Consider the following 14245-nt stretch of genomic DNA (forward strand, 5'->3'; position numbering starts at 1 on the left):
CTGAGGCTGGAGCCTCTCCAGCCTATGCCTCGGCCCGGCCCTGGGTAAGTGCTCTCACTTTGTTGTAACTTTGGGTCCCTGGTTCGTATCCCAGCCAGGGCACTATCTGCAGGGAGTTTGTATGTTCTCCCCGTGTCTGCTTGGGATTTCTCCGGGCACAGGTCCCCCCCATATAAAAAACATATAGATGAGCTAATTGGCTTCCTCTAAACTGATCCTAGACTACGATACATACTCCATACTATATAGACATATGACTATGGTATGGATTAGATTGTGAGCCCCTCTGAGGGACAGCTAAGTGAGAAGACTATGTATTCTGTACAGCGCTGCAGAAGATGTTGGTGCCATATATAAATACTAAATAATATTTACCAAAATAAATGGACTTTTGCACAATATTCTAATATTTTGAGTCTCGCCTGTATCTTCAGTGATTTTATGATACATCCATTAAGGTAAATTAACTTTATTATTTTTATATCATGTTAATGCAATACTGTATTTGTGCCTATATTATATTGTATTGAGGACTTTTAATAAGGTTTTCCTGCTGAGGAGTTGTTTGTAAAACATAAGTAATCCAGAAAGTCTAGCTGATTTTTTATTTTTTTTACAAAATTGTCTGAAAAATGTTGCAGTCCTTGTCTGGGTCATAGCCGGTCACAGTGAGCAAAGATGTGTTCCCTGGCAAGATTGTCCCAGTGACGGTCCTATTGATATTTTGGACCCCTCCACTCAAGTGAATAGAGTTTTAAGCATTATGCCAAAAAGATACAGGATCCGAGATGTCCAGAACCAGACCACAGATGTCACCCAGCTGTCTGCAAAACCCATAAATGATTTTAACAGAAGATGAAAAATTATCTCCTACGAGAAAACTTAGGAGAAAAAGTAAATTGTGCATCTAAACCAACATAAAAATCTACTGCACATAAATGACCCACCCCACAGCACTAAATACTATTCCCCCTCACAACAAACCACACATCCTAACAATCCTTGTAAACTTCCTCATAACCCAATAGGTGGTAATAATAAAATAAACAATATAAAAAACACAAAGTAATCATCTAATGAATATTCTAGTGCACAAATTCCTTCCCCTGAGACTTCAAGGAAACAGTGCCAAGATCACCAGGGGCCAGTGCAAGGGCCACTAGTAGCCTTTGTTGACATCACCAGGAGCCGGTGGAAGAATTGCCAGGAGCCAGTACAAACATCACCATGTGCCAAACGTGTGTGTGTGTGTGTGGGGGGGGGGGGGGGGGTAGTGTTAGGCATAGGTAGGTGGGAGATTAGTGTTAGGCATAGGTAGGAGGGAGGATAGTGTTAGGCATAGGTAGGAGGGAGGATAGTGTTAGGCATAGGCAGAAGGGAGGATAGTGTTAGGCATAGGTAGGAGGGAGGATAGTGTTAGGCATAGGTAGGTGGGAGATTAGTGTTAGGCATAGGTAGGAGGGAGGATAGTGTTAGGCATAGGTAGGAGGGGGGGGTAGTGTTAGGCATAGGTAGGAGGGAGGATAGTGTTAGGCATAGGCAGGAGGGAGATTAGTGTTAGGCATAGGTAGGAGGGAGGATAGTGTTAGGCATAGGTAGGTGGGAGATTAGTGTTAGGCATAGGTAGGAGGGAGGATAGTGTTAGGCATAGGTAGGAGGGGGAATAGTGTTAGGCATAGGTAGGTGGGAGATTAGTGTTAGGCATAGGTAGGAGGGAGGATAGTGTTAGGCATAGGTAGGAGGGAGGATAGTGTTAGGCATAGGTAGGTGGGAGATTAGTGTTAGGCATAGGTAGGAGGGAGGATAGTGTTAGGCATAGGTAGGAAGGGGGGGGGGGTAGTGTTAGGCATAGGTAGGAGGGAGGATAGTGTTAGGCATAGGTAGGAGGGAGGATAGTGTTAGGCATAGGTAGGAGGGAGGATAGTGTTAGGCATAGGTAGGAGGGAGATTAGTGTTAGGCATAGGTAGGAAGGAGGATAGTGTTAGGCATAGGTAGGAGGGAGGATAGTGTTAGGCATAGGTAGGAGGGAAGATAGTGTTAGGCATAGGAAGGAGGGAGGATAGTGTTAGGCATAGGTAGGAGGGAGGATAGTGTTAGGCATAGGTAGCAGGGAGGATAGTATTAGGCAAAGGTAGGAGGGAGATTAGTGTTAGGCATAGGTAGGTGGGAGATTAGTGTTAGGCATAGGTAGGTGGGAGATTAGTGTTAGGCATAGGTAGCAGGGAGGTAAGTGTTAGTTGCATGTAAGGGGTAGGTTAATTTGAGGATAAGATAAGTTACAGATATTCTACTATTGGCAACATTTTGCACTCATTTTAACTTGCAGTGCTGTTAAATGTGTGCCTCCTGCTCCACTCCTGGCTCACACACCTCCGGAGTGCAGGATTTCGCTCCTCATTAGACAGCGGTTCAACCAAGGCTTAGTTATAGCTGCACTGCTGCTCATCTATACAAGCCCTAATAAGTAGTACAAGTTATGTCTGAAAAGACTTAAACCATATCCCTGTTAAGGCTGAGCTAAGCTGGCTAAGGCTAAGTTTACTGTGAAGCACGATAAATTGTATTCTGTTTGGTTACTTCTGGAAAGGTGTTGCTGAAATTTTGCTTCCTTCTCTATACAATTTTTCTCTCTTTTCTGGACAGGATAATCTTGATCCGCCATTAAAGGACAACTATCAAAGTTAACTAAAATAGATGTCACATACTGTATATTTCCAGTAATTACTAGCAAATAGCAATACAAAGGCTTGTTTTCATCTTTTCATGTTTTATGTGATATATAAGAAAATATGACATTTACAGAGAACAGTTTTCACTGTGGGCATTACTATGAAGGACTTTGTCCAGAACATCCAGCATACAGAAATAATCTTCACTGGCTGTAATACTGTCACTGGAATCTGTTCAGAATGATAGAAAGCAGAAATATAACTTCAAATGTGTGTGAATAGCATCAGCTGCAGCTCTGTGGGTTCCTGTCTCTCTCGCTGCCTCACAGCCTAAAGTAAACAGTTTACCAGAAACAGTTCATCCTGAATGGAGGGGAAGCATCCAAGAACAGGAATAAAGTAAGCCTCCTTCTCTTAGGATCTTTCTCTGTATCTAAAAATCCCTCAGCTGTTCTCATATGATCTGTGAGAAAGCAGGCAGGGTAGAAACAAACAGTAAATCATTGCTCTGTGAATAGTGACAGAGAAGTGTAATCTAACTACATGGCTATAGCTCTAGCCTCTAGCCTGATTCCGACACAAACTGTTACAAACAGCTGGTAAACAAGGCATTTTTTTCACACAGGCTGTGATGAGAGACTTCTGAAAAGCTTTCTATTGTTGCTGGCTAAAGGCTCTATAGGTATGTTGGGTTTAAGGAATAATGGTTTCTTTGATAGTTTTTCTTTAAGATTTCATCTTCTTCATCTTTATTACATGTTCACAAAGTGATATGCAGATGAAACTGAGCCCTTTCTATTATCTTCAGTATGTGATTTCCAGTTGTTGTACAAACCTACAAAAGTACAGGGAGAATTAAAAAAAACTTCAGTTTATCTATGCAAAAGAGCTTCTCTGAGCTATTTGGCCCACTGGGTCGAATACAGTCCTGTTCTCTGAGGCACTAAAACAGCCAAGAAACAGTGAGAGACAGCTTGAAATAAGATTTTACCTTTAGGAAAGTTCAAAGGGTCATTATTTCTGCTTTGTTTTATAGCTTAAAATACAGAGCATGGTTTGTAAACTGCAACTGTGTTCAATCAGAAGCGTATCTAGGGAAACCAGCCCCTATGGCTAAAACTGAAGTCCGTCCGAAGGAAGGGGGCGGGGGGTGGGGTGGGGTTTGGGCCATCCAACAAATTTAAGGTGCAGTCTCAGTTGGATTGGTTGTGTCTAGGTTAAAGTAAAGCATGGCCTGTAAGAATTAAGTATGGACAGCCTGTACACATCCTGCCAAACAATTAGGAAGCTTGTCCCCACTCCAAAAGAATAATATAAACAGGCATCAGGATGTCCTCCAGATAAGAACTAGAATCTATATGAAGAACACCAGGAATGCTATGGAGCAGCACCCCAGTAGGAGGAGCCCATGGAATATGTCATACCTGCACCCCTGTAGATACGCCTTTGGCCTCAATAGCATTAGGTTCATAGTCCGTATATCAATGGATGCATAAATAAATTAATTCACTATTAAATGCAAACCTCGCCCAGTTTATCACTTTGGTATGACTACAAAAACATGTTGTACTTTGAAACTTCTTACAGAGAACCCAAGGTGGGTTTTAAAAATCCTAATTGCACACAGACGCTGGGTCTGCATATAATGCCCATCCTCTGTTGCTATATTGCTCTCCCCAAGACCCACCCTGTGCTCTGCTTGCCCCCATAAATCAAACCACCGTGCTAGCAACACACAGCGTGTCGATAGCCGGCTGTTTACATGGCCACTGTCACTCTCGCCCCTCCCCCGCCTCCTCCATATCGCCGCTCCCTGCCTGCATCCCTTCCCTCCCTGCTGATTGGAGGGAAGGGACGCAGGCAGGGAGCGGCAACATTGAGGAGGCGGGGGAGCAGCGAGAGTGACAGTGGCCATGTAAACAGCCGGCTATCGACACGCTTCATGTCGCTAGCACGGCGTTTGATTTATGGGGCAAGCAGAGCGCAGGGGGGGATCTGGGGGAGAACAATATAGCAACAGAGGATGGGCAGTATATGCAGACCCAGCCTCTGTGTGCAATTAGGATTTTTTAAAACCCACCTCGGGTTCTCTTTAAGCTACAGACACGCATTAGATAAATATCAGTCTGAACCATATTAAAAAGACTGATTAACAAGCTTTCGACCAATTTTCGGTAAGCAACTGTGCAAGACCGCCTGTCACCAATGACAACAAACGACCGATATCCAGAGTTGGTCGTAATCCATCCTGTTGGATTTTTTCGACCAACAATCGTTCATCAAAGGGAGTGTGTACAGTTGAGTAAACGACGTATAATGTGTACAGTGCACACGCCACAGTTGATCGTTCATAATCACTCATGTTTGAACAGATATCAATCATTTCAGTTAATCGCACCTCACTTCCGCATTCTCTGTCAATTACTTCTTTCTTGGATTCTTCATGTGTGTATACAGGTCGGTTTTTTAAGATCGTCAACCTTCACCGATCGATCCTTGGTCAACATTCATTTAGACCAATTTTCATCTGAGGTGTATACTGTATGTACCTTTAGAGGACATGTATTTGTTATTGACTGGCAGGTATGTCACTTTGGAAGCCTCTGAGATGGACAATCCCAGCAAGCAAGGCTGTGTTTTTGGAGAATGAAAATAACACCTTTAAGCCTGTGTGTGTTTGCTTATGTCTTTGTGTATACATAGGATTAGGAGAATATGTTAAATAGATCCTCAGCAGCAACTAAGAGCGTGAAAACACACACACGCACATACACACGCACACATACACACACACATATACATACACGTGCGCACACACACACACACACACACACACACACACACACACACACACACACACACACACACACACACACACACACACACACACACACACACACACACATTACACACATGCGCACACACACACACACATTACACACATGCACACACACACACGCACACATACACACATACATACGCACACACACACACGCACACACATACACACACACTACACACACGCGTACACACACACACACACACACACACACACACACACACACACACACACACACACGTACACACACACACAACCCACTCACCCACATACTTACACTACACACACATATATACACACACAACACACATATACATACACACGCTTACATGCACACTCACATACACACACACGCGCACACATACATATACATACATACGCTTACATGCCCACTTACATGCACACTCACATACACACACATACACACGCGCACACACACATACATACACACTCTCGCATAAACACACATACTAGCCTAAATTCCACATAAAATATTACATGTGAAATGAGAACAGCATTAAACTCATTTGCTAAATAGGAACATAAAACAATGGAACAGTAAATCCCCTGTGCTAATCATTTGTCCCAATTTTTTTTTCTCCGTTGAAACAAATGAAATGTTTTTCTTGGTTAATGACAAGTTTGATCAAACAGTTTGTAAACTGATGGATTGTCTTTGAAATGAATTCAGAAAACAACACACAGGGAGAAAAAAAAATGACATGATATGAAGTTGGCAGCCATCCGCCTCTAGTGGGAACAGATGCCCAACAAATTTGGCGAGTTGTTTTTTTTCTTCCTTTTTCTATCTGTTGCCGTTCGCAATCCTAATGAATGTAATGTTTAAATAACATGAATAAAGATAGAAGGGGGGGAAAATGAATTCAACTTCAGTCTGAGCAGCAGAATAAAAATGAGCAAACTGTATTATCTACTGCCACCTAATCTGGGCTGGATTTCCTCTGTATCGTTTATTGTTTGTTGAAGAAACCCTTTCTTCGGTCCTCTTGGCCATTGACGGGGTCTTTTGAGATGAATATGAAAAGATAGATTTAAAGGTTATAGTCGGGGTCAGATGGTTGCAGATGTTTTGTGAGAGATTGTTTGGTTCTCGTCCTGACTTGAGCGTACCAAGCGAATTGCCACATGGGCAGCAACTGTTCGTTTTTTTTTTCTTTCCTTAATTTTTTTTGTATTTACTACTCTATTGATCCTGGCAAACACAAATAAATAGGAGACTTACAAGCCCAATTTGCCTGTGCAAACAGGTGTATATCTCTAGAAGGTCCCTCTCTAGGCTTCGACTTCTCGCTTGGAGAAGAAGACAATGTGATCAACTCAGTCAAATACAATTTGCTTGAACATGCTAGATATATTCATAATCATAACTATTACCCATAATCCAACACCAACCTGCATACATTTCTTCTTGTTTATATTGATTTTTTTTTTCTTTGCAATTTTTCGGCAGGCTTTCGTAAAGCTCCCCTAGTGCCTTTAAAAAAAAAGAGAGAGAAAAAAAAGAAAAAGAAAACAGAGCGGAAAAAAGAGGAAGAAATCAACAGTCACACAAATAGAGGGATTTTGGACAACTGTCTTCCACCATCTGTGCTTTGTAGGATGGTAATTCTCATCTGTTGGCATGTCATTTACTGAGATTGGAACCAAACACTAGAAGGTCTTGAAGTGCTTATGAGAACAAGTTAAAAAGTGGTTAGGGAAATTTTGTTCGAAGGAATGCAGAGTCGATTTTTTTTTCTTCTGTAATGTTAGTTGAAGGCAACTGAGCACCTGGAATTAAAGTTTTTTTTTTTTTTAAAGTAAACCTGTAGGGAAAAAAGTGCCCCTAACGGGGTACTTACCTCAGGAGGCGGGAGCCTCTGGATCCTAATGAGGCTTTTCCCGACGTCCTCAGCCAGCTCTTTCCAGTGCTGGCTCCCCCACAGTGACCCTGGCAATAATATTTACTTTCGGCGTAGTATTGGCTTTCCGATGGACTCTGTTGGAAATGATATCGCCAATCCTGATCAGGTCCACTCTACTGTGCAGGCGCGAATTGGTTGAGCTCGGCTATTTCCACCAGATCCCATTGGAAAGCTGCTACTGCATCTGCGCATACCACCAACAATCGTCAACAAGGGAATTTTTGGGGGAGTCAGCGCTGGATCCCCTCTGACGAGGAGGAAGAGGAAAGCCTCTTTAGCATCTAGACACTTCTTCCCTTAGGGCCCCTTTTTACCCCTTCAGGTACACTTTAAATTGAACCCACTAATAAAGGAGGCTTGAAAAACAAAAATAAACATAAAACCGAGAGCCCAATCTAGTGTAGTAGTTTAAATAAATGAAGATATGGTGTGTAAATAGATGGTATTATACTCACAAGTGTGGGTCGCCACACAGGCAACCACTGAACAGGCAGGTGGGGAGAATTATGACCTGACCCCACTCAGATATAAAAAGTCGCTCTCTGTAGATAGAAGAAGATGGGGATACACCCCTCCACCAAGTGTGGACTAGAGCAACAATGTAACCGGTATAACAGAGGTGCCAATAAAGGATAAAAACTATTAAAATCCATTTAAAAGGAGGGAAGTGGGTGGACTCATCTCCCTCAGGTAAACAATGACCGAACAAAATTGGCCATTATTATAATAACAGTAACATTTATTGAAACATCTCCAAGTGTGCGAAGATGGAGATGTTTCAATAAATGTTACTGTTATTATAATAACGGACCATTTTGTTTGGTCATTGTTTACCTGAGGGAGGTGAGTCCACCCACTTCCCTCCTTTTCAACAGATTTTAATCGTTTTTATCCTTTGTTGGCGCCTCTGTTATTCCTGTTACATTGCCACTAATAAGGGAGGTTCATAATAAAATGTGCCTTGGGGGACCGGGGATTGGGTGAGCGCCATTACTTACCTATAAGGTGCTGCTCATTTGGCCCCCAGTATGGGATCTGCCTACCATAATGCAAGCCAGGAGATGTAGTCCATGGAAGTGAGTACAGAGATGTTCTCGCATCCACGGACTATATTGTGGAGGGAGCGTGACTTTGCCAGACTGTTGAAAATGTGGCAGCTGCTGTCTCTCCCAGGAGAAGATGACTGATCCCAGTGGCGTAGCTAGAGATTATGGGGCCCCATAGCAAGACTTTCATGGGGCCCTCAGATGTAGGAATTTTTGAGAAATGCCACATGCCCCTGCTCTATGGATATGAGTTCATTGGGCAATTTAAATTCTCACAAGATCTACACTGCATATAGTCCATGGGCACTGAGACAAATTCATAGGGTGGAGGAACACAAGAAAGTTATTTGTGAACACATCAAGTACCACCTGGGCCCCTTCTCCTCCAGGGCCCCATAGCAGCTGTTATGGCTATTGCTACGCCCCTGACGGATCCCATATGGCCCAGGGACCAGAGGAGCAGCACCCCGTAGGCAATGATGCTCACGCCAACCCAGGGCCGTAGCAAAAGGGGGTGCAGAGGTAGCACCCGCATTGGGGCCCTTGGGCCAGAGGGGCCCCCGAAGGGCCCTCCCTCAACTACAGTATTAGCTCTCTATTGGTCCTGTGCTGGTAATAATCACTTCTATAGATACTTTGAATAGTGGTAATCAATCATTAACTAGCTGTTCCCCACACCCTTCTTGCACCTCTGACACTGTAGTTGCCAATGGCAGGTTTTGGTACACCGTATCAATTGTTTATGTATAGATTGCTTGGGGGGCCCATTGTAAAACTTGCATCGGGGTCCACAGCTCCTTAGCTACGCCACTGTACCAACCCCTGCATCCCAAACGGCACACTCCGTTATGTTCATTTAAAGATGTATTCCAGGTGCTCAATTGCCTGTAAAATACAGTAAAGTGTAAAGTTTTTTACCGCTTTTTTTTGGGGGGGGGGGGGGGGGGGGGGAGTCGGTAGTCTAGAGTTCATCACTTATTAGAGGATGATACCATCCTGTGAGGAGCTACTTTTTTATACAAAATACCCTCATGCTAATTCTAGCAGTAAGCACTTTATAAACCCAGTAATTTTGCAGTTCCAGCCTAGCTAATGTTTGGTCTACAGCATGGACAAGGTTGACTACAAAGATTTTCTTCAATTAGTTGATTAGATGTTGTCTAACTTTTTTTTTTCGACAAACAGTAATCAAAAGAATTGAAGGGGACGTGTAAAGGTAAAAGGTGATGTAATAAAGCTAAAGTGATATAACAACAAGGGTTAAGGAAAATGTCCCTTGGCAATTGCTGAGGGCAAGTCAGCCACACCTATCCTTAACAGTCACCACCATCACTTTTAAATTTGGACTGGAAGCGTAAGGGTGAAATTGAAAAATGATGGTATTCATTTGAAGTGGAATTATTCTATAAGGCAATGTTGTTGCATTTTAATGCGGGCACCAGCAGACCTTTTCTTTTTAAATGGAACTGTGTTATTGCTGGACACAGATACTAATATTAACCACTTCCTTACCAGAAGACTTTTTGGTTAACCATTTCAGCCCGCGGGTATTTTTCACCTTATGCATCAGAGCAATTTTCACCTCCCACTCAATCACCATTAACTTTATCACTAATTATCACAATGAATTGATCTATATCTTGTTTTTTCTGCCACCAATTAGGCTTTCTTTGGGTGGTACATTTTGCTAAAAATTATTTTTTTTTAAATGCATTTTCACAGGAATATTAAGAAAAATATTTGAAAAATTATTATTTCTCAGTTTTCGGCCATTATAGCTTTAAAATAATACATGCTACCATAATTAAACCCTACGTATTTTATGTGCCCATTTGTCCCGGTTATTACACCATTTAAATTATGTCCCTATCACAATGTATGGTGCCGATATTTAATTTGGAAATAAAGGTGCATTTTTTCAGTTTTGTGTCCATCACTATTTACAAGTTTATCATTTAAAAAATGTTCGTAATATACCCTCTTCACATGCATATTAAAAAAGTTCATACCCTTATGTAACTATTTGTTTGTTTGTTTTTTGTTTTTTTAATTGTAATTTTTTTTCATTAAAAATTTTATTTGGGTAATTTTTGGTGTGGGAAGTAAACAGTTAATTTTAAATGTAATAATGTGTGTTTATTTTATTAAAAAATGTATGTAGACGTAGTTTTACTAGTTGGCTAAAAGATGGCCACAAACTTTTTGAAACTTTTTTTTTTTTTGTAGCCCTGGAAGTGAAGTGCTCGCTTCTAGGAAGCATATGGAGGACGGGAAACTTTTTTTTTTTTTGTCACACCTCACTCTCCTGTCGCTGCAGCCCACTCGCTCTGCTGTCAGTATGACAGCAGAGCTCCGTAAGGCGGTCAGGAGCTGATTTCATTGGCTCCTACCCTGTGATCACTGTGAGCCAATCACAGTCAATCACAATGATCACAGTGTCATACCAACAGCAGAGTGAATGGGCTGCAGCAACGGAAGAGCGGTGAGAATGGCGGGAGAGATGGGAAAGTAATTGAAATATATACCCTGGCAGGGATAACAGGTCCCAAACATGGCATATATTTAAATGACCAAGGTCCAGAAGTGGTTAAGCCATGTATGTATGTTTTCTTGTTTGCTATGTTAGTACAACCTTTAAGGTAAACTTGAGTTAACCCTAAGGTGAAAAAAAACCAGATACTTTTCTCGTACGTGTCCTCCTCCCAGGAGCCGGGACCCACTTGAAGATTATGTCACTGCTCCTCTCCATGCACAAGCATGGCTGTTACTGCAGGCACACCTGTGCAGGTACAGTATGGCTACGCTCATGCATGAAGAGAAGTACGGTCGCAATCATAAATCCAAAAAGTTCTTTCCGGGGTCCGCATGTGCTAACGGTAAGGGCAGCCTCTGGATCCTAATAAGGCTCCCCTCCATCCTCCTGTGTAGCCTTGATCTAGCGCTGGCTCCCCCCGAAAAGCTGCTGACAAGCTTGTCGGCAGATGCGTGCAGGCGCAGTAGCGCCTGCAGCACGTGGCGATATTTACCTTTGGAATCCAGCGCAGTCAGAGTACCATCTTCCCCCTCGGGCTATGGGGGAAATAGCTGAGCCTGATTAGGTCTGTTCTACTGCACAGGCTTGAGACTGCGCCTGCACAGTAGAGCGGACCCGATCGGGCTTGGTTATTTCCGCCAGAACCTGAGGGGAAGATGGGGTCTCCCGAGGTAAGTACCCCACAGGGCCTATTTTTTCTTACAGGTTGTTCTTTTTAAAATAACCTTTTAGCACTCAGTAATTGAAAAAGTATCAAAAAGTAGTTGAAAAAGTACTGTCAAAATTATTCTGAGTTTGCTGTTGGCTTAAGTGTGAACCTGTGCTAACTCCATGGCTTCCAGTCTGCCAGCATAGGTGACAAGCAGACATTGCATATATAATAGTTGCACAAATTTTGCTCAGTAAGTTCTTTGTGTTAATGAATTTTTGGAATGAGTAGCTGCGCAGCCTTCCAGGATTCCCACCAGTCCTGTTGAAGCAGCCAGATACTTGAGTCTCAGGAACGTGCCAAGTAACTTCTTTAATGCAGTTGTAGGAGTAGAGTTCCAACCTTCAACGCATGCCGCCAAACAACCTGCAAGGGGGATCAAGGGTTTCCCATTAAGGACAATGATGGCAATCTTACCGTACATGAGTTGTAGATGCTAAAACGGCATTCTGGGAGCTCCAGCCGCTGGTTATCCAGTTATTGCGGGAGGAAAGCATTGTGGTGTATAGAGCAAGTAATGGCAGCTAAAAACTGGAAGTTTTTGATTTTGGGCATATGAAATCAGACATGGCGGCAGTTATAGCAGAAACTCAGCCATTAGTGATGAGCACACATTTTGCATAATCGTAATTTTGTTTCGTAATTTTTGCAAGTACGATGCAAAATTTTAGGAAAAATCGTAAATGATTTTGTTTGTAAACATTATCAGGAACTGTAAATTCACAATTTTGTTTGTAAACATTATCAGGAACTGTAATTTCACAATTTTGCATATTTTTCACGTATTTTCGGGCTGACTTTAGGGGCTATTAGCAAGCAAAGCCCCTATTCATGCTATCGTCACCAAAATTGCAACACATGTTAAGGAGAAGAGTGTTGTTTTTGAGAAAATTGATTTTAAAAATGCAAAGGAAAAATGTTTTTTTAACTCAGAAAAAAATGTTCCTTTGCTTTTTGTAAAATCAATTTTAAAGCAAACCTGAAGCGAAAAAAAGTATGATAAATTAATTGTATGTGTAGTACGGATAAGGAATAGAAAATTAGTAGCAAAGAAAAGAGTCTCATATTTTTATTTTCAGTTATATAGCTTTTTTTTTTTAATTACATTTCCTCATACTGTCAGAGTTGCAGTTTTAAAACCACACTCTGGCTTTTAAATTAAAAAACAAAGCAGAAATAATGACTTTTTGCAGTAAAACCTTATCTCAAGGGATACATATTAAAACGGCGCAGACAAATTTGGGCGCAGCATGAAGCCGATAAACGGCTTACTGAGGTCCTGAATAAGTCCCGGCGGCGTTATTTACTATTCCCCCTCCAGGCCGCCATGGATAGTGGGGGAAAGACGTAATTTGTCTGCTAGCTATTGCTGGTGGACAAATTACACTGTTTTTAAGCAATTTGGGCTCCGCCCAAATTAGCTTCTGAGCCCTGCTATAGCCGTAACTCACATTACAGTCTATGGTGCGCCCAAATTTGTCGGCACACAATTGTTCTGCCTCGATCTCAAGTCTCTAATTGTTTCTTGGCTGTTTAAAGGAATCATCATGCATTTTAAGCTAGCACAGATCTACTTACCCAGGGCTTCCTCCAGCCCAGCCTTTCGCAACCTTTTTACCCTGGAGGAACCCTGCAAATAACTTTTGGATCTCAAGGAACCCCTGCAAACAATTTTTTAATCTCGAGGAACCCCTGCATTTATTTTTTTATGGTCTTTAAAAGTAAGGAGGCTATTAATTTCCCTTACTCCTATTACACTGCCACTCATTATACTGACCCCCAATTTAGTGCTTCTTTTTACCGTACCTCCTATTATAATGTGCTCTATTATACTTCCTCTACGATGGGGGAAAATGCCAAGGAACCCCTGGTTGAGAAAGCCTGCTCCAGCCCCTTGCAGCCGATACATCCCTCGCTGCAGCTTTGCTCCCAGCTGCCGGCCCGGGGTCCCTGCCGGTGCAGTTGCTGACCTCACAACCTACTGCGCCTGCGCAGAATACTTCAGCCCACTTGCGAATGATTGACAGCGGTGCTCGCACAGACACAGTAGATGCCGGCCTCAGGAGGTCGGCATCTGCACCGATGCGGACCCCAAGCCGGCAGCTGGGAGTGGAGCTGCAGCGAGGGACGTATCGGCTGCAAGGGGCTGGAGGAAGCAGTAAGTGGATCAGTGCTAGCATAAAATGCCTGACGATTCCTTTACTAGCTTCAGAAAACGGGACTGTATTCAACCCAGTGGGCCACATAGCTCAAAAAAGCTCTTCTGCATAGATAACAACTAATGTTTTTTTAACTCTTCCTGTACTGGAAAACAATATGAGACTCTTTTATTTGCTACTAATGTTCTATTTATTAGCTGCACTACACATAGGGCTTGATTCACAAAGTAGTGCTAACAGTTAGCACGCTGGAGAAAAGTCCTTTATCATGCCTAAACTCAGTTTAGGCGTGATAAGTTTTGGTGTGATAAGTTTAGGCGTGATAAGTTTAGGTGTGATAACTATAGCACCGCAGTGCACAGCT

This window comes from Hyperolius riggenbachi, chromosome 9 (assembly GCF_040937935.1).
Source record: "Hyperolius riggenbachi isolate aHypRig1 chromosome 9, aHypRig1.pri, whole genome shotgun sequence".
Taxonomy (NCBI): domain Eukaryota; kingdom Metazoa; phylum Chordata; class Amphibia; order Anura; family Hyperoliidae; genus Hyperolius; species Hyperolius riggenbachi.